At 39.3% G+C, this 23,330-nt stretch overlaps 4 long non-coding RNA genes across 7 annotated transcripts; 1 reads left to right on the forward strand and 3 right to left on the reverse strand.

The window, feature by feature from the left end:
- Positions 1-493: 493 nt before the first annotated feature.
- On the reverse strand, positions 494-1,711 carry LOC124376053. Its single transcript, XR_006923768.1, has 3 exons — positions 1,620-1,711; positions 1,410-1,524; positions 494-639 (listed from the first exon to the last, which is right to left on the reverse strand). It is a non-coding gene; the product is annotated as an uncharacterized LOC124376053 (long non-coding RNA).
- Positions 1,712-1,814: 103 nt separating this feature from the next.
- LOC124376048 lies at positions 1,815-2,835 on the forward strand. Of its 2 annotated transcripts, XR_006923762.1 has the most exons (4): positions 1,815-1,898; positions 1,972-2,016; positions 2,092-2,177; positions 2,286-2,835. It is a non-coding gene; the product is annotated as an uncharacterized LOC124376048 (long non-coding RNA). The 2 variants fall into 2 exon arrangements; XR_006923761.1 differs by having other exon boundaries at positions 1,866-2,177.
- A 959-nt stretch (positions 2,836-3,794) lies between these two features.
- LOC124376050 lies at positions 3,795-5,356 on the reverse strand. Of its 2 annotated transcripts, none has more exons than XR_006923764.1 (4): positions 5,319-5,356; positions 4,737-5,043; positions 4,420-4,560; positions 3,795-4,099 (listed from the first exon to the last, which is right to left on the reverse strand). It is a non-coding gene; the product is annotated as an uncharacterized LOC124376050 (long non-coding RNA). The 2 variants fall into 2 exon arrangements; XR_006923763.1 differs by having other exon boundaries at positions 3,795-4,102.
- Positions 5,357-5,466: 110 nt separating this feature from the next.
- LOC124376052 lies at positions 5,467-12,024 on the reverse strand. 2 transcript variants are annotated; one of them, XR_006923767.1, is made up of 7 exons: positions 11,478-12,024; positions 11,274-11,369; positions 11,047-11,174; positions 10,776-10,944; positions 10,177-10,378; positions 10,006-10,080; positions 5,467-5,653 (listed from the first exon to the last, which is right to left on the reverse strand). It is a non-coding gene; the product is annotated as an uncharacterized LOC124376052 (long non-coding RNA). The 2 variants fall into 2 exon arrangements; XR_006923766.1 differs by lacking the exon at positions 5,467-5,653 and having other exon boundaries at positions 9,857-10,080; positions 11,478-12,023.
- Between the last annotated feature and the right edge of the window lie 11,306 nt (positions 12,025-23,330).

The following is a 23,330-nucleotide window of genomic DNA, read 5'->3' on the forward strand; positions in this document are numbered from 1 at the left end:
CGCTGAGCCTCGCGATGTATACACGCCGCCATCTTGATCTCTATATATAATCTCTTTTATTAACACAATATAAAATGCATAATACTTACTGCTAATAGGCAAAACTGAGCTCAAACTCTTTCCCTTCCACTTGTGGAATTTTGTACGGACTTGTAAATGCCATTTTCCTGCAACAAAACACATAATACATTTATAAATATCTCACTGCAAAATCAACAAAAAAACCCCAAATCTTTTACACTCATTAAACATGACACAAAATATTTAGCTTTTACACTATTGTGATGCACGCTTTACTGCAGCTACAATGCACTGAACAGCGCCACCACCAGTTCACTATGACAAACTTCTCCTTAAAAACCCATTACAATAAAGTCTCACTCACCTAAAATACACCCCTAAACACAGTCACACCCCTTTTATTTCAGACAGAAAGTATATTTCTAACTGTGGGAGAGCGTATAAATGCGGGAAGAAGGAACGCCACAAAAGGTCAGGTGTAAAGGCTTCACAGCCACTTTTATTTTAGACTTTCGTGTATGTTTGTTTTAGTGTCTCCTGCAGCACATCTTCTGGCTCACGCGTGTACACAACCTCTCACTCACACACACTCTTCTCCTTAAATGTACCCTTCAATCACTGGAAAAGAGAGAACACTCATTAGGTCACATTAGTTTCAGGTGAGGCAATCCCCTGCCCCACCCTCCATTCACAAACCGACACTTGGCCACGCCCTCGCTGCCACAATAACTTCAACTCCAGCTTTTGTAATAATATAAAATATGATATGTATTTTATAGATGCCTATGCTACACATATCCAGAAAGTTAAGACGCAATTTATCCATTTTCTTTAAATAATGTTTACACAAATGCTTAAAGATCATTAACATTTATGTTAAATGCAACTTTTTTATATCCTATTCATATTCTCAATATGTTTGTCAAATTCCCACACATAATGAACTTAATACATGTTCACTGATGAACATTTTGACTCATATTTAATATATTGTTTACAAACACAGTAATATATATTGCTCTAAATAATAAAACAAACAATAATAGTTACCTGCAACTATAATTACCACACTCATACAGCACAATACATGATCCTTCATTGAAACAACACTTTTCCCTACTTTTGTCCTTGTGTTTTGCCCAATTTCATGCAAAAATAATAAAATAATAAGCACTATAAATAACAATAACAAATATACTATTAATAAATAAATACAGCAATTATTGAGATCTATCACATGTGTCTGTTTCAAACAATATATACACTAATAATTACACTTAAGTATTCTACAAACTATTTTAGTCTTTAACAAACACAATAGACAAACTTTTAGACAATGTATAAATAATTTATCTGAGCACTAGAAAAATACAATAAGATTAAATTACCTCATAAAATAAAGGGGTCAAAAACTGTCAATTACAGTAGATCCTGACACGTTTAGAAATGTAGCATTCACACTGATAGTCAGAACTTTACATCCTGATGGCCCGAATAATGATCCTATAAACACAGATACACCAACATGTAGCCAGCATTCACACTCTATTCATATAGACTGCCTTCACACTAATAGCTATCATCAACACAGTAATCACCTGATCATGTGCTCTCATAATGCACATGTAGTGAGGTCCTTTATGGGGCCTTTTATCTTAAAATGTACCTTTTTTTTAAAAGCATAAAAAAGCGTAGCCCCTTTAAGAGGTAGGCCCCAGTGAGTGCATTGCCCCTTTAAGAGGAAGTGTCCCAATTAGCGTGAGCGAATGAACAAACGCTTCGGATTCCGTACTCTTATAAAGTGTCTGAGCAGCTGTGAGGAATGGTTGCTGTTTGATTGTCTGTTTGTTTCATCGGCAGATTTCTTCTCTAATAAGGTGAGCAATCGATGTTTTCTTTTGTGTTCAGGTAGAAAGAAGTATTGTTTTATGGGGTTTTTCTCTTCCATAGGCTGCGTTTATCCTCCATGTGCAAGTGTTGTGCATTTAGTAAGAGGTAAGGGAGGATCATTTTCCCCTTTTGGTGTTTGGTTGCTATCCTGCTTTTTAATCTGTAAGAGTTTGGTTTTAGGGTGATCAGATTTGCTCTTTGGCGGCTGGACTGTGGATGTGCTGTTTGAGTGTGGTATTGCTGTGCAGGCCTGGTTAAACGGAGGGGTTCGTAGGGTTTTTTTAAATAAATAATGCTAAACGTGTGTTTTTTTTAGTTATGATGTGATTATGCAGTTCTAATGTTTTTTTTTTTTTTTTTTTTTTTTTTTTTAGGAACTGCATTTGGTCACTGCTGTCCTTCTTTACCCTTTATTTTTGGGTTTTGTGATTTAATGTTTGTTTGGTTTTCTTTATTTAAGGCACCCATCATGTTGTATGGATGCTGTTTAGCTGACTGTTAAAAAGACTATAGGGGGCTTGTTTGCAGATATTTTATGGTATGATAACCAACTGATTTTGTGCATCTGTTCCTTTCCAGTGGATCATCTGGGAGCACTGGTTGGATTGTGGGTGTTGGTCCTTTGATGATGGAATCTGTGCTACGGTTTACACTGCATGCTGTGTGAATCTTATGAATTTACGGTGTGTGGCACTTTGCGCGTGTGTGTGTGTGTGTGGTGTGTTTTCCTTTACAGGCACCATTTTGGGTGAACCTTTTGGGGTTAAAGTGGGCCTGCACCTGTGGCCTGTCAGTCTTCCTTTGTATCCACTGGAATGTTGGTGTTAATTGGTAATTGTAATAGTTGGTATCCTTTTAATATGATTCATGTTGCAGTTTTAAATAAAATAAGGTATTAATAATAAAGGTTTATATTTTAACTGATTCTGGATGTGTTGAGGTTAATAAAAATTCAACACTAAAATAAGAAATCTGTCTCTGTTCCTTTTTATTTGGTACACACTGAACCTGTTTAAGTTAAATTAGTATTTCCCATGGGTAGATCCCAGGGTGGCGTAGTCGAGTAACAAGTACATATTGGGGTCTTTTGGGCCCCTCACGCCACACACATACAAAAGTCGTCGTTAAGAGGATTAACCATCTGCCTACTCTCTACAGATGTGTGAACTACTTCAGGGTCAAAGAACAAGTATAATTAATATAACAATTTTACAGAATAAAAAGATGGTTACTTCTCAAACAGTTTAGCTTCTCTGCTGATTTTGTATCACTTTTCCCATTTTCAAATATAGTATTTTAACAAAACCTTCTAGACATTAATTCAGAAACACCAAAATTAGTCAGTGTAATCTTTCCACCTTTGAGATGTTAAATTGTCAAGTCAAGTTTATTTGTATTGCGCTTTTCACAACAGACATTGTCTCAAAGCAGCTTTACAGAAATCAACAGTGATGGTGAATGGTGTGCATTTGTCCCTGATGAGCAAGCCGTGGCGACTGTGGCAAGGAAAACTCCCTTAGATGTTATGAGGAAGAAACCTTGAGCGGAACCAGACTCAAAAGGGGAACCCATCCTCATCTGGGTGACATCAAGAGTTTGATCATAAATCTTTCAACAATACAGAACACTGGAGAGTGAGAACTAACATGATTACTGGAGTATAAGATTATAAGTGATGTTCTTTCTGCAGTCTTATACAGTCTATATGGTTAGTAGCTCCGAGTTTTATAAGCTCAGCATTTGTGATCACCACAGATCCAGCATCAGCTTCTCCATGCCAGAGCCTTTAAACACTCCAGGAGGTCCAATGTCAAAACTCCACACATGATGTGGGATCCAAATGGCACTGGTACGTCTCTAGATGGTTCGGGATGTTTGTGAGTTCGGCATCTACTTCTTCAAGGTCCATAATCTTCATGAGGTGGGATGTGACTGGAGCTGGCCAAACCTCAGGGTGTCTCGGGATGGGGAGAGAAAGAGAAGCAGTGGAGAGAAATTGTGAAGATCTTCAGTTTTCGTTGAAGGACACGTCCATGGGACTTTGACAAACTTCAATGCTTCGCCATGAAAAAGGAAGTTGCTATAACTCAGACATACAATGTCCAATCTGCTCCAAACTTCACGTTTGATACGACTCCTAATCTGAACAGATCTACATGCCCATATTCAGTATTAGTTATAGCGCCACCTGCTGGCAAAAGGAAATGTCATTATTTTACACTGTACTTCACTCTCGAACACATTTCAACATGCCATGCAATACCAAACATGCTATAAACACGTTCAACCGTGCAACACTTGGCTAAGTGCTGATGTTTGCGATTACATCACAAAAAGTTGTATGGAGTTTCTATGGCATACAACGACCGATCAGCTCCAAACTTTACAAGTTTAATAATAGTCCTGGCCTGATGACAATATTTATAACAATATACATTTACGGTCCTACTGGCAGGAGGAAGTGTGGCACTTTGAAATGACTGTCATAATTCTCCTGTCTTTACTTACATGCACCTCGCCCACTTCTTTTTTTTTTTTTTTTTCTTTTTTTGTGTCTTCTTTTCCATAAGGTTCTTTAGACATCATCCACGCTAGTCCTCCAGGGTCGTCCTCATCCAGGGCAGGTCCTAGTCCATGTGTGCTCCTCATCTGTGGACATACAACAGTGTAAATAATAATGAGCTCTTCTATATTACAGATATTTTAAAATGTGAAGCACATGTTTGTCCAAAATATATTAATCTTCACTAAATCTATTTTCTTTTGAACTTTTCTTTAAATGTTCTGATACTTATTACATAGACAATAATAAAAACAAACTCAACAGAGTCGATGCCATCTGAATTATGATCTTCATCAAAGCCACTGGTGACAGAAGTGGAGGCTGTTCTTCACTCAGTGTAGGTGTCATCAACGCAGACGTCATAGTCCCTACCAAACTCTGGAATACTCCACACACACACACACACACACACACAAACACAAACATGCACCAGCCCGAGTCCTTTTCATCTAGTATTAGCTTAAGGTATACTGCAACTGCACCAACAATGTAGAGACACTTAGCTTTAGACAGTGTGTTTCCATCTGCCACAATGATATCTACTGGACCACTCTGAGCTCCTCATCCATCTGCTGAAAATAATACATAATTTTTTAATTGTTAATTGCTTATTAAAATAGTACTTAAAATTTAAATTAAACATTTTACAGCTAGTTTCAATTCCCAAGCAAAAGAACTACAGAGAACCTTTCTTCCCTTTTTATTAACATCACAGTAGCCCCGAGTGCTCATCAGGGATAAATACACATCATTCACTTTCATTCTTCATTTCTGTAGAGCTGCACCGTGACCATGTCCATTACAGTAAATAAACCAGAAATACAGAAAAAAACTTGAACTTAACCATCAAGTGTCTTCAACTGGTCTTCTGGTCATCCTACGCTGTGGTTTGTTTTTAAGAATCACATAGAATTAGCTATATATATGCTTGAAATGAGAATTTTTTTTTTATCTGGTTTGTTGTGATACTCACACATGTCGTTGTTGCTGTGTCGGCCTGGTCTTTTGGTCTTTTGGTCTGCAATCAGAGATGTGGTTTTCATCCACATCACATTATCAGATGTGACTTCACCAAACATTACTCACCAGATCTTGCATATCTTGTTTGCTGTTTCTTGGCCTGTGTCCTGGCTGGAGTCAAAATCTTCAACTCGGCACGCTGGGTCTTCTTCCCTTCTGCTGCCAAAACAATAACCGTCAATACCAATGTACACATTCCAGTCAGTCACAATAAACAAATACTTACTTTAATACATATAACATCACAAAACTCCTTTAACATTTACAGTATTTTAGCTACACTATGGATCAATGAATCAACATCACTATGCTATTATCTTGAAGCTAACAGAAATAACAGACATGGAAAAATCTATCTATCAGTGGCATGTGTATTAATCTATATAAACACTACTACTAAACTGCTCTACTAAATATACAAATACAGAAGCTTCACTTGATCTCTCCTCAGTGTTAATTGGTCTGCTGTACTCACTGCTGCTGTGGTCACTGTCTCTTATGTGGAACAGCTGGACTACTCTCACTGCAGTCCCTGCCTGCATCTGCCTGGAAGCTCTTTCACCAATGCCACTGTCTATCATGTTTGTACATGCTTTTGCTTTTCTTATCTGTGCTGCTTGTGGGGATCCTACAATTCTTATCTCATGTTACAGGTACACTGACAGACTGACATGTCAAACATATGTGATACTTGAAACATAAATTGATTCACATAATTGATTCAACTGTCATAGATTGGTAAAAAAAATAAAGGCCTGACACTACTAGCTTGAAAAAGTCGCTTAGCAGTGTACAGATCAAACAAATGTTAACATCAAATGGAAATTAAATACATACATTGATTCACATAATTGAATAAAGGGTCATGGATTGCTAAAGGCCTGACACTACTAGCTTAAAGCAGACCCAACAACTGTAAAATAATATATACAAGTCCAGTCATGATTATATTAATTCAATAAAGCCCAAACACACTCATAGGAAGCCCACTGTATTTCAATATTAAAATATTAAGTTTATATACCGTAATTTCCGGACTATTAAGCGCACCCAAGTAAAAGCCGCACCCACTGAATTTGACAGATTTTGAACATAAATAAGCCGCAGGTGTCTACACTGAAACTAATGAACTTTACACAGGCTTTAATGAAAGACAGTGTCTGTTACACGGTGTAACGGGTGAAATATGTTGTGGCTCCTTTAAGAGCAGAGCGGCATTTTGGGAATAGGCTGCCGCCGCATTTTCCCGGTATTACTGCATGTGTGCAAGGCCGAGGAATATGTCCTTATTATTTTCTGATGCTCATTTCTAAGTTTCTTTGACTAACCCAAAACGCTGTTGCCAGGAAAAATAAAAACCTGTCTGTGCTTATATGATTTCTGTTGTAACTGGAGTTGGTGAGCTCTCCCTTCACCCAGACTCAACGCGTTACAACGGCTTGTATCTAAACAGTAGCCGACCAAGAAAGTCATTGTTCACTGTCTTCCTCCTTCCTTTCACAACAATTTCTCTCTCGTTTATCTTTTGGCATCGTCGTGCGTTTAAAAAATCACCATCGGTGAAGCTTTTCTCCCGATGCCGTGTAGCTCAGAACACAGGTGAAGTGTTTTTTCATGCCTGGTTGTTTTCAGCGTGATGAATGATTCGCTTTTCCTTTAGACAGTCCGAGTGAGCGGCAGGTCAAACGTCAGAGGAACATCATCCATATTTATGATGTGCTCATTTGGTTCACCTGAACCCGTTTGGCAATTTCATTGGTCTAATGATATGAGCTCAGTTTTTTGGCTTGAAGCTTGTGACCCAGGAAAAATCCATAAATTAGCCGCTTCATTGTTTAAGCCGTGGAGTTCAAAGCGTGGGGAAAAAAGTAGTGGCTTAAAGTCCGGAAAATACAATAAATGTGAAAGATTTGTAAAAACTAAACGCCTGACACTACTAACTTGAAAAAGCCCGCTTAGTAGCGCACAGACCAAAAGTACATTTTAGAAATATAAATTAAAGGCCTGACACTACTAGCTTGAAAAAGGCCGCTTAGTAGCGTACAGACCAAACAACTGTCAATGGATCCGATGATATAACCAACGAACGTTAACGATTAGAGGTGCAAAACACAATACACTGCATTGTGGTAGCTGAAGTATCTTTGCAACACTCCTGATTCAGCACAGACATTAGATGGTGATATGTAAACATGATCAAGGAGTGTGCAGTTGTCTGTAGTCGCAGCTGAAATAACTTGTACATAACCTTTGGATTTAAATAGCTCCAGTATCGGTTTCTTTCCAGTACTTATCAGTAGATCCTCGTTAAAGTCTCCACAGACAATGACTGGCCAGCGGTTTATTATCTCAATACCTTCAAGCACACTTTGAAGATTTGGCAAGAAGTGAGAAACTGTAATTTGGTGGACGGTATACAGTCACAACTGTCGCTGTTACTGGAGCATCGATCTTGATAAGGAGGAACTCAAGATCAGTCACATTAAGTATGTACTGTCTGACCTGGGCTTGAATCATTTCTTTACAGTATATAGCAACTCCACTACCTCTTTCTTTTTTTGCCATCTCCATATATGTTGTGTAGGAGACGTGTCTGCTGCGGGTAAACATAGTGTACCCTTTCAGCTGTAGATTTGGTGGAATTAATGAACCAGACAAGTGACTTTCCGTTATGCACAGAATATCGGCAAGAAACATTTTCCTCGATGTGAGATGGCAGTCCTTGTACATTGTGATGGACTATTTTAATACTCTGGTCATGTGTTGTGAGCTGGACATGCTCTAAAAGTGGCATAACACCACTGAATGAGAGCGTTTTCATGCCTTGAAGTGAATCAGTTATTTTTGGATCTGCAGATATTTTCTTTTTGTCAAAGTCTGTTATATGCAGTCCATCAAGTGAAGTTGTTCTGCTAAGAGCAACATAGGCCATTCCTGGTTCAAATAAATGCTTCAACAAAACAACATCAGACTGCATCGTCTTCCCCTGAACTTTGTGAGCAGTGCAGGCGTAGGCTAACCTTACCGGGAATTGCCATCTGACCACTCCTTTGCTGAATCTTTCTTCAAAGCGCTCAACATAAACAAGATTATCCTGCTCACCGTCCAGCCTCTTGGTGTTTCTGACCAGCACTGGGATTGTCCATTTCAAGTCCGATCATCTTTACTGTCATCACACCATCTTTTGTTTCACTGACAATTTTGGCAATTGTTCCAAAACTGCCATTAGCGAGTCCGTCCTCCACGTCCAGACTTCTCATTACCATTACACGCACTCCAGCTGCCACTTGGATGACATCAGGTAAATCCTGTTTTCTGCCTTTTACAGGTTTACCCTGTTTTTTCATCTCTCCTGTTCGTGGGTCTTTTCTAAAATCTTCAGCTTCCACATTTATGATGTCAGGATGCAGTGCATTTACAATGGCAGTGTTGTGTTTCTGCACTTCTTTGTTGATAGCAAAAATGTGCAGTGTTTTGTGTGGACAATCTACAGGTTTGTCAAACACGGAGCAAGCAAAGCCCTGTTGTCTTTACTGAGAGCCTCGTGCTTTGGCTTCACACGGATTCTGTTCAGTAGCTTCGCAAAAGCGAGACCTTTTGACGCATGATTTCTGTCAGGTTGACTATTTGAAAATAGTCTTTCCAGTAGTCAGGTACACCACCTTCATACACACACAGAGGCTTTGATTTACTTAAAGGTAGTTAAATAAAATTGTTTTTATTTTATTGCTTTTATTTATTTGATGATTTTTTATTTTAAGCTAATTATTTTGAGTTCTTTACTGTTTAAAATTCCATACAAGCCCAATGCCTTATTTTTAATAAAAATAATAAGTTTGTAGTATTTCAGATTTGAGTTCTGTGTAATTTTTTAAACATTATATTGTATTATATTTGATTAGATTTTTGGATATTGTAGGAATTGTTACTGAAAAAATATAAACCACAAAAACCTAAATTATTAACTTTTTGTTTACTGGGACACGGGCAAATACCACATTTTTATTTATAATAATTTTGGGTGAAAAACAGCTTTAACCTTCATATGATTAACTGTCTTCAATAGTAATAAAAACACTGACTTAATGATTACAAGAATAATCTGTAAATATTAGATATCATTCTATATAAAAATACAAATTACTCTGTGAAAACACAGCGAATTTCTTTTAAAAACAGAACATTTCTATAATATCAAAATACAATCAATTTTTGATAAATTTAATGACGGAACGTTAAAATACGTATGTGTAAAACAACAGGCATTTTGTTGTAAATTGAAAAAAAAGGTAAATTTAACAGTGTAGGACAAATTTCTATAAAAAGACATTTAACTGTAAAAAAAACTTTTTTTTTTTTATTTAACAGTGTAGTACAAAAATATTTTCATGTCCTCGTGAAATTTAAAAATAAACAGTCACCCTTTGCCTCAGAGAATATCACAATTTATTTTGAGGACATTTTGTTGGTCATTATTGCTTATTAGCAGAAAAGCAGGCTCCGTCACCTACACAGGGAAGAAGTCTCTGTGACTGTACCCAGTTCCACGCTGTATACATGTCTCTCAAAATAGTTGTCTGCTTCACCTGGTGAAGACGCAAGTCGTAAATAAAATATAAAAATTATAATGGCACAATAACGCCACACATTCAACTGTTGGATATGACCACAAAAGTCTTTACCTTATTAATGTCCGTTTCAACCACAACTCTTCTGCTGGGCAACAGTTTGGTGGTGGATTTTGAAACCCTGAAGACAGCCTTGAGGCTGTGTTTCCTGAAGGAGTTGGGATGATTCTTCGGTCCAGTATGCAAACCTCTGTCCATGCAACACAGAATATGGTCTATGGTGCTGACTTGTCAATGTGTCTCCTGTCTTCCTTTTCTTGGGAGAGAAGGAGAGCAGAACATCACCAGCCTGAACTGAACATACTTACACAAACTTGTGATTTTGGAATGACTTCTGCTGCATGCTCTGTGCTCTCTCTATGTTGCTAAGAACCTACAAATGAGAAGAGTACACAGAATTGAAAACTCATTGAAAATAAATAGATATATCCTGTCTCTTCTCGTGATAGAATTTTTTAAACCAACAGATCAATGGAGTCTCAGTCTGGCCAACGTAGATCAATGAGGTACTAGTGATGGTATCGATTAAGGCAGAAAATGGCAAGTATACAGTGTAACAAAGACAAAACAAGGGCTTAAAGTTACACATAAAGTAGAATTATACACAGATCAGCTGAGGTCTAATTCAGATAGTAAGTCACTACTTCAAGTACCTTTCATTTTCAAATACAAACTGTTTCATTAAGACGTTTCATCTCATTGACTCTGGTGTCATTATCTGGGTCAGCAACTTCAAAATCCCATGGGACAGACATTCATGACCTCTGGCAGACGTGGGTGTTGATGGAAGAGGAGGAAGTAAGGACTGTGTCTAGTGGAGTACTAATTACAAAGAAAGCACACCATTAACTATTTAGTTTGTATTAAAAGAAGGAAAAAAACTCCACCTTTGACATTAAATATTTAATAAATTCACCAATTTACCATTGACATTTAACTGTAGATATAATAAGTTAGCATGTTAAGACACAAGCTGCTTTGCAGTGTTGATTCCATACACCACAGCAGGAAGGTGGAGGTCCCAGTCATTGTGGTTGTCATTCACATACTTCCTGAGGGAACGCTTAAAGTTTTGATTTGTTCTTTCATCCTGTTCACATCAATGCATGTATACAGTTAATGAACAACTGTAAAACAACAATAAAACTTACAGGACAAACATCCAGAGAGTTCCCTGCCCATTGGTCTGGGGATGGGAAGCACTGGAGAAGCATGTTTTATGTTCAGTGTAAAATGCTTTCATTGAGCTGCAGAGGAATCATCAGTTACAGGTGCAAGACTGGAGTAAATGTACACCACAACATATGTTGAGAGTAGAATAGTGGAAAAATAATTAAACCTTTACTAAACTTTACCTTGTTAAACTCCTTCCCTCGGTCTGTGATGATTTTCCTAACCGTGCTGAACGAGTACAACTTTGTGGTTATTATTGCACACTCCTCAGCCGCTGTCTTTGATTGCATGTGTTCTGCAATCACCCACTTGGTGTACAGGTCGCTCATGGTAAGGACACACTTGTTGCTGTGTGCTGTTTCTGACAGCGGTCCAATTAAATCCAAACCAAAGACCTCCCAAGCTTCTTTCACCTGCATGGCACAGAATTAGCATCAGTCAAATGCTGCTAAAACTGCACACAAGCTTGAAACTAGCTTGTTAGTCTCATCAGTGTGCCACAACATTGTAAGTTTTACATTAAATGAAAGCAAGACTGGCGCAAGTCTTGATGGAATCGTTCAATTGGCAGAGGTGACAAGATCTCACCTGAAAAGCAACATAAAAATTCAGTGTAATCAAAGAAAAAGGAGAGCCACTATTGGGCAGAGAGAACGCTACTACACTGGGAGCTACAACCATAGTTACAATTAGTTCCCAGTTCTGGACAGTTTAACACCGAGCAGATAAGCTTAAACATTGATAATGCTGAGACTCCAGTAGCCCAACCAATATGATGAAATCCATTCCACTTGAGAGAAGCAGTAGAATGTAATATTCAGCAGCATCTAGAGCTGGACATCATTGACCCAGTCACTGGTGCCACTCCATGGGTCAACACGGTGGTGATTGGTCCCAAGCCTGTTCACAATTCCAAAAACACATCAACAAACCCAAAAACAAATCCAAAAACACTATGACAAGTCAGACAAACCGGAAAAGGTAGGTAAAGGTTGTGAATGAAAACTTACAGAACATTGGACGAGACACCTGTCATTCACCTGTATATCTTGACAGGTGTCTCGTCCAATAATCTGTAAGTTTCCATTCACAAACTATACCTACCTTTTCCGGTCTGTTTGAATCGTTGCACGAAACACAAACAAATCCAAAAACACAATGACAATTCAGAGAAACTGGAAAAGGGAGGTATAGTTTGTGAGACACCTGTCATTCAAAATATACAGGAAGTATGAAATCTTATAATTTACATGTGTAAAGTTCTCAGTTTACTTTAAACTTTTTTTATTCGGATTAGTGCAGCTTTAAATATAAGACAATAACAGAAGTAAACAGAATCAGGGAGAAACTGGAATGAATTCAGAGCTACTTTGAGGAAGGACATTCATATGCAGTGATGATGGAGATGCTGCAGAATATCATCACATAAAGATTAGTTTCTACACTTTTACACAGACGTGTCCAACTTTCTTCTGCTGCAGACTGTTACTGCAGACGCTTTATGGTCTAATATCCATAACTGGATTTACACAAAGGTTCCCTATCTAAGAACTTTCACTGTGAAGGACATTATCCTTGGACTCGTAATGAACAATAACAAGGACGACTTTCTTGTTAATAAAATACTTCTGATGGGAAAATCTTATACACAAATCTAAATACTTGAAAGTGAAACCAATAAGTTTTGCATTTTATAATTTTATAGTGAGTTTATTTCTTTCACAAAAACCCTTAAAGTGATTAAAAAGAAAAATGCAATGAATCTTTTGTCCTTTATAGAAAAATGTTTTACAGAATAAACCATAGCCCTGTTTATTTATTTATTTTTTACTTTAATTTTATTATTATTAATTGTATTTATTTATCTATTTTTCCCTCTTTCCCCTAAATATATGTGAATATATTTGTATTTAATGCACCTGTTCTGTGTATCATGATGCTGAGCTCTAAGGGAAAACCAAGCTGTATGCTGATCACCATCATCGGGCAAAGAATTCACAGCTGGAAGTGGGAGATCAAGTCCTGTTCAGACAGGAAAAGATTAAACTCAAACTAACAACCACATTCAACCCAATCCGTACACTATCATGTCCAGAAAAGGGAATTCTGTGACCATTGAAGACTCAGATGGAACACAATATAAAAGGAATACCACATTCATGAAGAAATTCTTCAGTGAGGACAAAAATTATAATCCAGTTGAAAGACAAACCAAAACAGATTATATATATATATATATATTTTTTTTTTAATATTTAGTCATATTATTTATATCTATACGTGTACTCATTATGCGCACACACACTTCATACTTCCATAACTTTCTGTTTCAGGGTTTCCAAATGTAATTGGGTGCATTGATGGCACTCACATTCCTATTAAAGCTCCACCAATAAATGAGGGAGACTGTGTTCATAGGAAATCTATTCATAGTATCAATGTGCAGGTAACAACTTCATTTTTTCCCTTCTTAAAATCATTGAAGTCATTACTTTTTCCACTAACTAGGTAATATGTGAGGCAACCCAAATCATTACCAATGTTGAGGCAAAATGGCCAGGATCTGTGCGTGATGCCAGAATTCACCAGACATTTCAGCAGGGTATGTTTTACTTTATACAATTGTTTTTTTCCTTTACTATAGTTGTGTTGTACATTTCAATCATTACAGGACAGTACAATGGTTACTTGCTGGGGGACAGAGGATATCCTTGTCTGCCCTATTTAATGACACCCTACCCTGAACCTGAGCCTGGACCACAGACACGGTTTAACCTGGCTCACAGCCGAACACGGGCCAAGGTGGAGATGACGATAGGGATCCTCAAATCTCGGTTTCAGTGTCTGCGTGGGCTCCGGGTTAGTCCAGAGAGGGGATGCGACATTATAGTGGCTTGTGTTGTGCTTCACAATATTGCCACTATAAGAGGAGAGAGACACCCTCCTTGTATTGAGGAAGATGGTCCAGAGGAACACCTACAGATTTTAGAGTCCAACAGAGACGGAAGACTTTTGAGAGACAGGATCTGTCAAAATCACTTTTATTAATTTTTTGCACTGCTCTGCCAGGCAGTTTATTTCTTTATTTCCTGAAAAACAATAAAAGTAAAATTCAATAATGTTTTTTATATTGCTTTTTTCACTCACACACTCACACACACACACACACACACACACACACACACACTCACTCACTCACTCACACACTTTTAACATGCAACAGATTAATATTCAGACAAGTTCTCACCTTAAGGCGATGCTCCAGTAATTCAATTTCCAGTGCTGCTTTTTTAATGAGGAGTCTTTTCTCTTCCATTTGAAGCTGTAGAAGGTCCATCTCCATGTCACTTTTTCTTATTTGTTTTTGGAGATGGACCTTATACAGCTCCTTTGCTGGCAACTAGGAAGGTGGAAAAAATGTAATGAATGAGATTGTTTGGTCAGACAATAAAATTCAAATATGGACACCTGGACACAAATTCTTACCCTGCTTAGATTGTGTGCTGAGGTTGAAGGACCCTCATCTGTGGGCAAATCCCTGGGTATGTACTGTGAAGGGACAATGACAGTTTGTTACTCTAATGCAAAAAGGGGCCATACATTATAATGGTATGCATCATACCTCAGTGGATCTACCAGCATTGTCCACTTCTGTCACAGCAGATGTGGTCTCTTCATCATCATCTTCATCCTACAGGAGAAATATTCAAGTATACATTATCTGGCAAAAAAAAAATAAAAAATACCTAAAAGCAACTAAAAGTACCCGACAACAAATCACTTACAACTGTGACAGTTCTTTCTGGAGGGTCCAATAATACAATACATCCATCAGTATCTATAAGAACACACAACCCATTAAATTCTCAATATTATCAAAGAAAATAATACATGAAAAGAGTAACACGTCAGAGTAAGATCACAGTAGCCTATACATCATATGCAGTTAAATAAAATAAACCTACAGAAAAATTTATCTTGTTCAAAAAGCCTTTAAGTGACAGAGATAGTAATTTATTAGGACAAAAAAAAAATTAAAACAAATCATAGAGGTAAACTTACATTTCACCAATTTTTTCCCCATCACTTGTGGTGCATGGTGTGTGTGATGAACTGCCCCCTGGAATGCCAGCAACCACTGGTGGCCCTTTATTAAGGGACAGAGCCAGCTCCTCAGATGGGGTGAGGGGAGGTGGTGGTGGTGGACCCCTGCCAGTTAGACGGGCTTCAGTCTTCTTTTTATTAGCTACATGACAGAATGAATATACTAAATCCTGTTATAATAATAGTTCAGTCATTGTGTAATCAAATATTACCTTTTTGCAGAATGTTTTTGTTTCATTTTGACTTGGCTGAAAGTTCTTGTGGTTCCAGGAGGATTACACCTTATTAAATAAGAAATATACATTATTATTTTAAACTGAAGAAATAAATGGCAGGAAAAGTAAACGCTTTCATAGTGATATAACATTCAAAAGGATGTATAAGTCATACTTCATTATTTTGCATTATAATAAAACGGGAGCAATACCAAATTTGTAATTTAATACACTCACGCATTTACTCTGTCCGGTATTTTTTGCCAAGTCAGCTCTCTTGCTTTAGCTGATGGAGCTGTGTTGCTTCTTTTTAATATTATTGGCTTAAACTCCTCATAAGCGTGCATTAAAACCTTCAACTCCGCCCCTGTAAACTCCGCCTCTGTAAACTCCGCCTCTGTGAACTCCGCCTCTGTGAACTCCGCCTCTGTAAACTCCGCCTCTGTAAACTCCGCCTCTGTGAACTCCGCCTCTGTAAACCCCGCCTCTGTAAACCCCGCCTCTGTGAACTCCGCCTCTGTGAACTCCGCCTCTGTAAACTCCGCCTCTGTAAACTCCGCCTCTGTGAAATACACCGCTCTCTTTATTCCGCTTTGAGTTTCCATGGTGACTCGTGAAATCGGCGATCCATTGAGAATGTCTTTATAAATGCACCGTGCACGCGCATTACCTCTGGGTAACCAGTTGGAGGTTGATTAAACTAACTCTTCTCAGGTGTTTTGGAACCGACATACTCATGGTATACCTGTTTGGGGTAAATCAACCCAGAGGTTATGATTTATCAAATGGTAAGTTAACCAAGCTTTCTGGAATACCCCCCTGGGATGCATAAAGAATGTGGATACCTACATGGGGAAATGTAGGTGTAGCATATGCTCACCTGTTCACAAACCTAGCAAACCCTCTTTTTTCTGGGGGTGGGGGGCTCCAGGTTGCTGCTTTACAACCTTGGGCTCCACCTCCTCTTGTTAGGTTCTTGCTTTTCATTGGTCCCTCTTTTTGTTTCAGCCACCAATTACAATTCCCATGTGACTCCACCTTTACCTGTATATGACAGCAGTGAGCCAGAAACAGAGAAAACACTGGGTGGGGAAAATAGAAACACAGAACACAGCACAGACTCCTCTCACTAATACTCTGAGCATGGTCCTGCTACCTGAATAATATACATTTGCTACTGAATTCCATGGAAGCTGCTTCTGATATTGATATAAATAAATCATTTGTTTTCTCGCACTGGTTTCAAATGTTTGAGTAGTTCTGAGTCTCTGTTTGCCACAAGATGAGTGAAACTGTTCACCTCATTCGATTCTAGGCTTCATTTCACAACACTGGATTGATTACTAGTGTTAGTAACATCAACAATTATGCTACACTACTGCCACAGCCACTACACTGCCTTCTCTGCCTTCACAGCCTGAGCATGGACCCTAACAGAAGCTGAGAAGTGCTGGGACTAAGACTCATTGATGCGTGTGCAGACGTCAGTGTGCAGCTTCAGTATTCATGGCTAAGTGGTTAAGGTGTAGAGCTAGAAATCCATGGGGGTCTCCCTGTGCAGGTTTGAATCCTGCTCACTATGTTTGTGGTCTTGTTTATTACAAATAATCAATAGAAAACTCCACCAGAACACAGACCTTTAACACCGTAGCTGCAGCTTTTAAATCAACCCCATAGAACAAAATATGTAGACTAGTTTATGAAGCTCAGAATCAGCAGGCAGAAAGAAACAAGAAGTAAAGCTAATGTGGATGAGACAGAGGGAGTCAGTGATGTAAACATGACTGAGAACAGAGACATTCCTGATCATCATCATCATCATCTTTACTCTGCTTGTGTTCTTTATGTGAATCTTCAGCCTGGACACATTCATTAGAACAACATTTTTAATTTGTTTTGTATTAATATATATATATATATATATATATATATATATATATATATATATTTGGCTGTTAAAATTCAAACGCTAATGATTTTAAACGCACTAAATTTTATTAACGCGCTCATTCAGCGCTCATTTCTGTTTTTACCATTTTTATAAAAAATATAAATACATAAATAAATAACTAAATATAAAAGAGGTGAAATTAAAATCTTCAGCAAAACATTTATTCATGACGTCCTTTCTTTAATTAGATATAAAATAAATAAATAAACTCCAGAGAAAATATTTTTCATCAGTAAACATGTTTTATTTCTGCACCGAGTCTCAAATCAGACACCAAATCCACCAGGATTCACACAATGAACCCTCTGGGTGGTGTTTTGTGGGTTTTTCCCTCATAATGGAGAAACAAACTTAAATTACTGTCTTTATTGATCGTACAGATAAAAACAATTCATCATTTAAATCTGTAAAATGTGTAATTTTAATTTTAATAACAACAAAAAGCTGTGTTTTTGTAAAATAAAGTACACCAACAGGGGGCGCTCTCTGCCATGTCATCTCTCTTTGTAAAATACAGTAAACCGACAGGGGGCGCTCTCTGCCATGTCATCTCTCTTCACAAACATCAATAAAACAACCTGAATCTCAGTGAATATTTACCTCACAGACACAATAAATATATGTGTAGAAAACTCCACGTCTTTTACATAAACCACATTCACATCGAATACAAATATTCTCTGATTCTGTAATCGCTATGATTTATACCATAAATCCATAAAACCATTACAGACCATCAATCAGTCTGATTATGAGAAAAGCTTCTTCACTGGAAGAGGTGCAATTTCTCGGGTATCACCTCATTAACTGTCCGGGTGGAAACATAAAGGTTCCGTTTGGTGTCCTGATGATTTCCGTCATTAATCCATCATTATTACTTTAAAACATTTACTAGAATTTTTTGTCTTCATGCTCTATGTTGCATCCATATTTCTCCATGTCCATGTTGCTTAAAGTATTAAAAACAGGAAGTATTAATATATGGTACATTTAGAACAGATAGAAATGTGTGATTAAATATTTAATTTGATGAACAGCTCTAATATTAATATGATGTGAGGTTCAGTTTCCAGTGTGACACTAAAACAGGTAGAATAATAAATACTTTTTACTGAAGAACATGTCAGAGACAAAACTTCTTTACTTTCACTTGAGTAAAAAAGTATAATCAGAACTTCAACTTTTCCCCGAGTATTTTAAAAGATGAGTATCTGCACTTCTAAAGTAAAGGATGTGTGTACTTTTGCCACCTCTGGTTTTAGCTACATCAGCAATACAGTATAATGTGTTTATAGCCTGTATGACTTTAGCTATGCTAGTGTGTGACATCCCATGGTAATGCTTCACCAACACTATTAAAGCTAGTTTATCATCTACATCTCTAATGATAGCAGCAGAATCTGATTTACAAGTCAAGTAGCTTTTATTGTCATTTCAACCATATATAGCTGATGCAGTATACAGTGAAATGAAACAACGTTCCTCCTGAAACCCAGGTGCTCCATAAAACAACATACAACAACATAAAACAACAGTCACAGAACAGAAGAACACAGGGCCAGGAACTAAGATCCTCACCACATAAAGTGCATGTGTGCAACTGGTGCAAACAGTGCAAGAGACAACACAAGACAACACAGGACAGTGCAGGACAATACACAATACACAAAATATAAAAATAAATGCAGCAGTAGCTCCGCCAGTAAAACCTGTCGTGACAGGATAAGGTGCACAGTAGCAGAAATGTAAACAGAGAAATATAAACAGAATTTTGCAATTCTATAATAGTGTAAAAAAAATATGATAGCAGCAATCAAGATAAAGTGATCAGTGACCAATGGATTAACAGAGTATTGTGCAAAAAGAGCAAGTCCCGGAGATCAGCAACAAACGGCATGTAAACATTATGCTATAATGAGAGGTGTGAATGGTGCTGAAACCTGGGTGTGTGAAGTGTATGATGTGTGTTGAGTCCGGTTGTGCAGATCAGTCACTCAGTTGTGTGTAAGTGTGTGTGTGTGTGTGTGTGTGTGAGAGAGAGAGTTCAGTCCAGATGTTTGTTCTGGAGCCTGATGGCTTGCGGGAAAAAACTGTTGCACAGTCTTGATGTGACGGCCCGAATGCTTCGGAACCGTTTCCCTGATGGTAGGAGGGTGAAGTATGTGTGTGACGGGTCTGTGTGGTCGTCCACAATGCTGTTGGCCCTGCGGGTGCAGTGTGTGGCGTAAATGTCCATGATAGAGGGGAGAGAGACTCCGATGATCTTCTCAGCTGTCCTCACTATCCTCTGTCGGGTCTTGCGATCCGAGACGGTGCAATTCCCAAACCAGGCAGTGATGCAGCTGCTCAGGATGCTCTCGATGGTCCCTCTATAGAACATGGTCAAGATGGGGGGAGGGAGATGAGCTTTCCTCAGCCTTCTCAGGAAGTAGAGACGCTGCTGGGCTTTCTTGGTGATGGAGCTGGTGTTAAGTGACCAGGTGAGGTTGTCCGCCAGATGAACACCAAGGAATTTGGTGCTCTTGACGATCTCCACAGAGGATCCATCGATAATCAGTGGAGATTGGTCGCTCTGTGCTCGCCTGAAGTCCACAACCATCTCTTTTGTTTTGTCCATATTCAGAGACTGGTTGTTTGCTCCACACCAGGCTGTTAGCCGTTGCACCTCTTCTCTATATGCTGACTTGTCGTTCTTGCTGATTAGACCCACCACGGTCGTGTCATCAGCGAACTTGATGATATGAGTCGAGCTGTGCATTGCTACACAGTCGTGAGTCAGCAGAGTGAACAGCAGTGGGCTGAGCACACAGCCCTGAGGGGCTCCAGTGCTCAGTGTGGTGGTGCTGGAGATGCTGTTCCCGATCCTGACTGACTGAGGTCTCTCGGTCAGGAAATCTAGGATCCAGTTGCAGAGGGAGGTGTTCAGGCACAGTAGGCTCAGCTTCTCGATCAGGTGCTGAGGAATAATTGTGTTGAATGCTGAACTGAAGTCTATGAACAGCATCCTTACATAAGAGTCCTTGTTATCCAGGTGGGTGAGGGCCAGGTGGAGGGTTGTGGAGATGGCATCGTCCGTGGAGCGGTTTGGACGATACGCAAACTGCATGGGGTCCAGTGCGGGTGGGAGCTGGGTCTTTATGTGCCTCATGACGAGCCTCTTGAAGCACTTCATCATGATGGGTGTGAGTGCAACGGGACGATAGTCATTGAGGCAGGACACAGAAGACTTCTTCGGCACAGGAATGATGGTCGTCGTCTTGAGGCACGTAGGAACAGTGGCGCTGCTCAGGGAGATGTTGAAGATGTCAGTTCTTCTGCACATTCCCTGAGCACTCTGCCAGGAATGTTGTCAGGTCCAGCAGACTTCCGTGGGTTAACTCTGCATAAAGTTTTCCTCACTTCAGCTGTGGTTAGACAGAGCACCTAGTCAGTGGGAGGAGGGATGGTCTTCCTCGCCACCACGTTGTTCTGCACCTCGAACCGGGCGTAGAAGTCGTTCAGCACATCTGGGAGGGAGGGATCACGGTCACAAGCAGGTGATGTGGTCTTGTAATTCGTGATCGCCTGGATGCCCTGCCACATGCGCCGGGTGTCTCCGCTGTCCTGGAAGTGGTCGTGGATTTTCTTCGCGTGCGCGCGCTTTGCCTCTCTGATAGCACGAGACAGTTTGGCCCTTGCTGTTTTTAAGGCCGCCTTGTCCCCTGTTCTGAAGGCAGAGTCTCTTTGTTTTAACAGCACACGCACATTTGCAGTCATCCATGGCTTCTGGTTGGAGCGTATAGTGATGGTCCTGGAGATGGTCACGTCATCAATGCACTTGCCGATGTAGCTGGTCACTGTTGACGTGTACTCCTCCGAGTTGATGAAATCGCCATTGGTTGCAGCCTCTCTAAACATGTCCCAGTCAGTGTATTCAAAACAGTCCTGGAGAGCAGACATGGATCCTGCTGGCCAGGTTCTCACTTGTTTTTGAGCTGGTCTTGAACGCCTGCTGAGTGGTCTGTATGCTGGGATTAACATAACAGAGATGTGGTCTGAGTACCCGAGGTGGGGGCGGGGCTTCGCCCGGTATGAGCCCCGGATGTTTGTGTAAACAACATCCAGCGTGTTTTCTCCTCTGGTTGCAAAGTCCACATTCTGATCGAATTTGGGAAGCACAGTCCTGAGATTTGCATGATTAAAATCTCCGGCGACTATAAATAATCCGTCAGGGTGTGTGTTCTGAAGTTCGCTAATGGTCCCGTAGAGCACACTGAGCGCTTCCTTAGCATTAGCGCTAGGTGGTATGTACACTCCGAGCACAATAGCGGTGGTGAATTCCCGGGGTAAATAAAAAGGTCTACATCTCACAACAATAAACTCCAGCAGCGATGAGCAGTAGGTAGAAACAAGCACAGAGTTCTTACACCATTCCGTGTTGATGTAAACACACAGACCGCCGCCGCGAGTCTTACCGCACAGAGCTGCATTTCTGTCGGCACGAAACACGGCTAGCCCGTCCAGCTGGATGGCGGCGTCCGGAACTCTGTCGCTCAGCCACGTCTCAGTAAACACAAAAACGCAGCAGTGTCTGTACTCACGCCGAGTAGCTTGTTGGAGTCTGATGTAGTCTAATTTATTGTCCAGGGAGCAGACATTTGCCAGCAGTAGTGATGGTAGAGCGGGCCGGCTAGGGTTAGCTTTTAGCCTAGCATTAGCACCCGCTCGCGTAGAGCTTTCGATTCCCCCTCCTCCGTCCGTCCTCCGCAGGCGATGCCGAGGTCTGGAGGCCTGGTTCTCGGAGCACGCCGAGGTCGCGTAGCTTCTGCTGCAGGTCATCATTAATGGTGTTGTTTGGGTTGTTTCTGAGTTCTTTCAGTGTTTTTTGCGGTTGTACACAGGGACACCGGTTGCTCCGATGTCCATGTGTTGTGTAGGGCGGGCTACAGAATGAAGTTAGCACCATTTTGGGTCCGGAGCGGCCGCTGCGAGCTACTGCCGCGCCGCCATCTTGGATCCAACTGTAATGTAATTAATATAAAGTAAATATTTTGTAGTGATTGTAACAGTTCCATCTGATTCGCTGCCCACTGCTGCCTGAAAATTCCGCTTTACTAATGTCAGTAAAGTTACTTTAATATGTTCATTTACACCTTCATTTATATACTTTAAAATATCACCCTAATCACACTGACTCTATATTTATATACATTACTATTGTGTGACTGATTAAACAGTATATGTAGCCAATATGAGTAACAAAATAGTTATTTTATAAAAATACATATTTGATATTTGACACTTAAAATAAACAATCTTAACTTTGGCAAAAAAAAAAAAAGGATTTGATAATGTCTATATTCACACTATTATTATTATTAATATTATTATTATTATTATTATTTATATTTTAATTTTGACTAATATGTTACACATTCTGACTGTCCACTTGATAAAAGTTTGTTTTGTGAACAATCAGAATGTGTAACATATATTAGTAGTCAATGTTATTATTATCACTATATTTTAATAGTTAATGCCCCGTATGTATTAACTAAAGCAAGACTATTTAAATGTAAATTTAAATTAATTAGAAAGAGGAGCAGCTCAGTGAGGAAATATCCAGTAGATAATTAAACTAATATACAGTCATCACACTAAACCATACGATGGTATGATGATCTACATCTCCATGGTTACACAATGAGACGCTTCTGAGCAAAGAATGCAGTAACGTCAGATCCGGTGTTATGCGCTAAAATGTCCCCCAACAGACTGCACCACTT

Source organism: Silurus meridionalis, chromosome 22 (assembly GCF_014805685.1).
Source record: "Silurus meridionalis isolate SWU-2019-XX chromosome 22, ASM1480568v1, whole genome shotgun sequence".
NCBI classification, from domain to species: Eukaryota; Metazoa; Chordata; class Actinopteri; order Siluriformes; family Siluridae; genus Silurus; species Silurus meridionalis.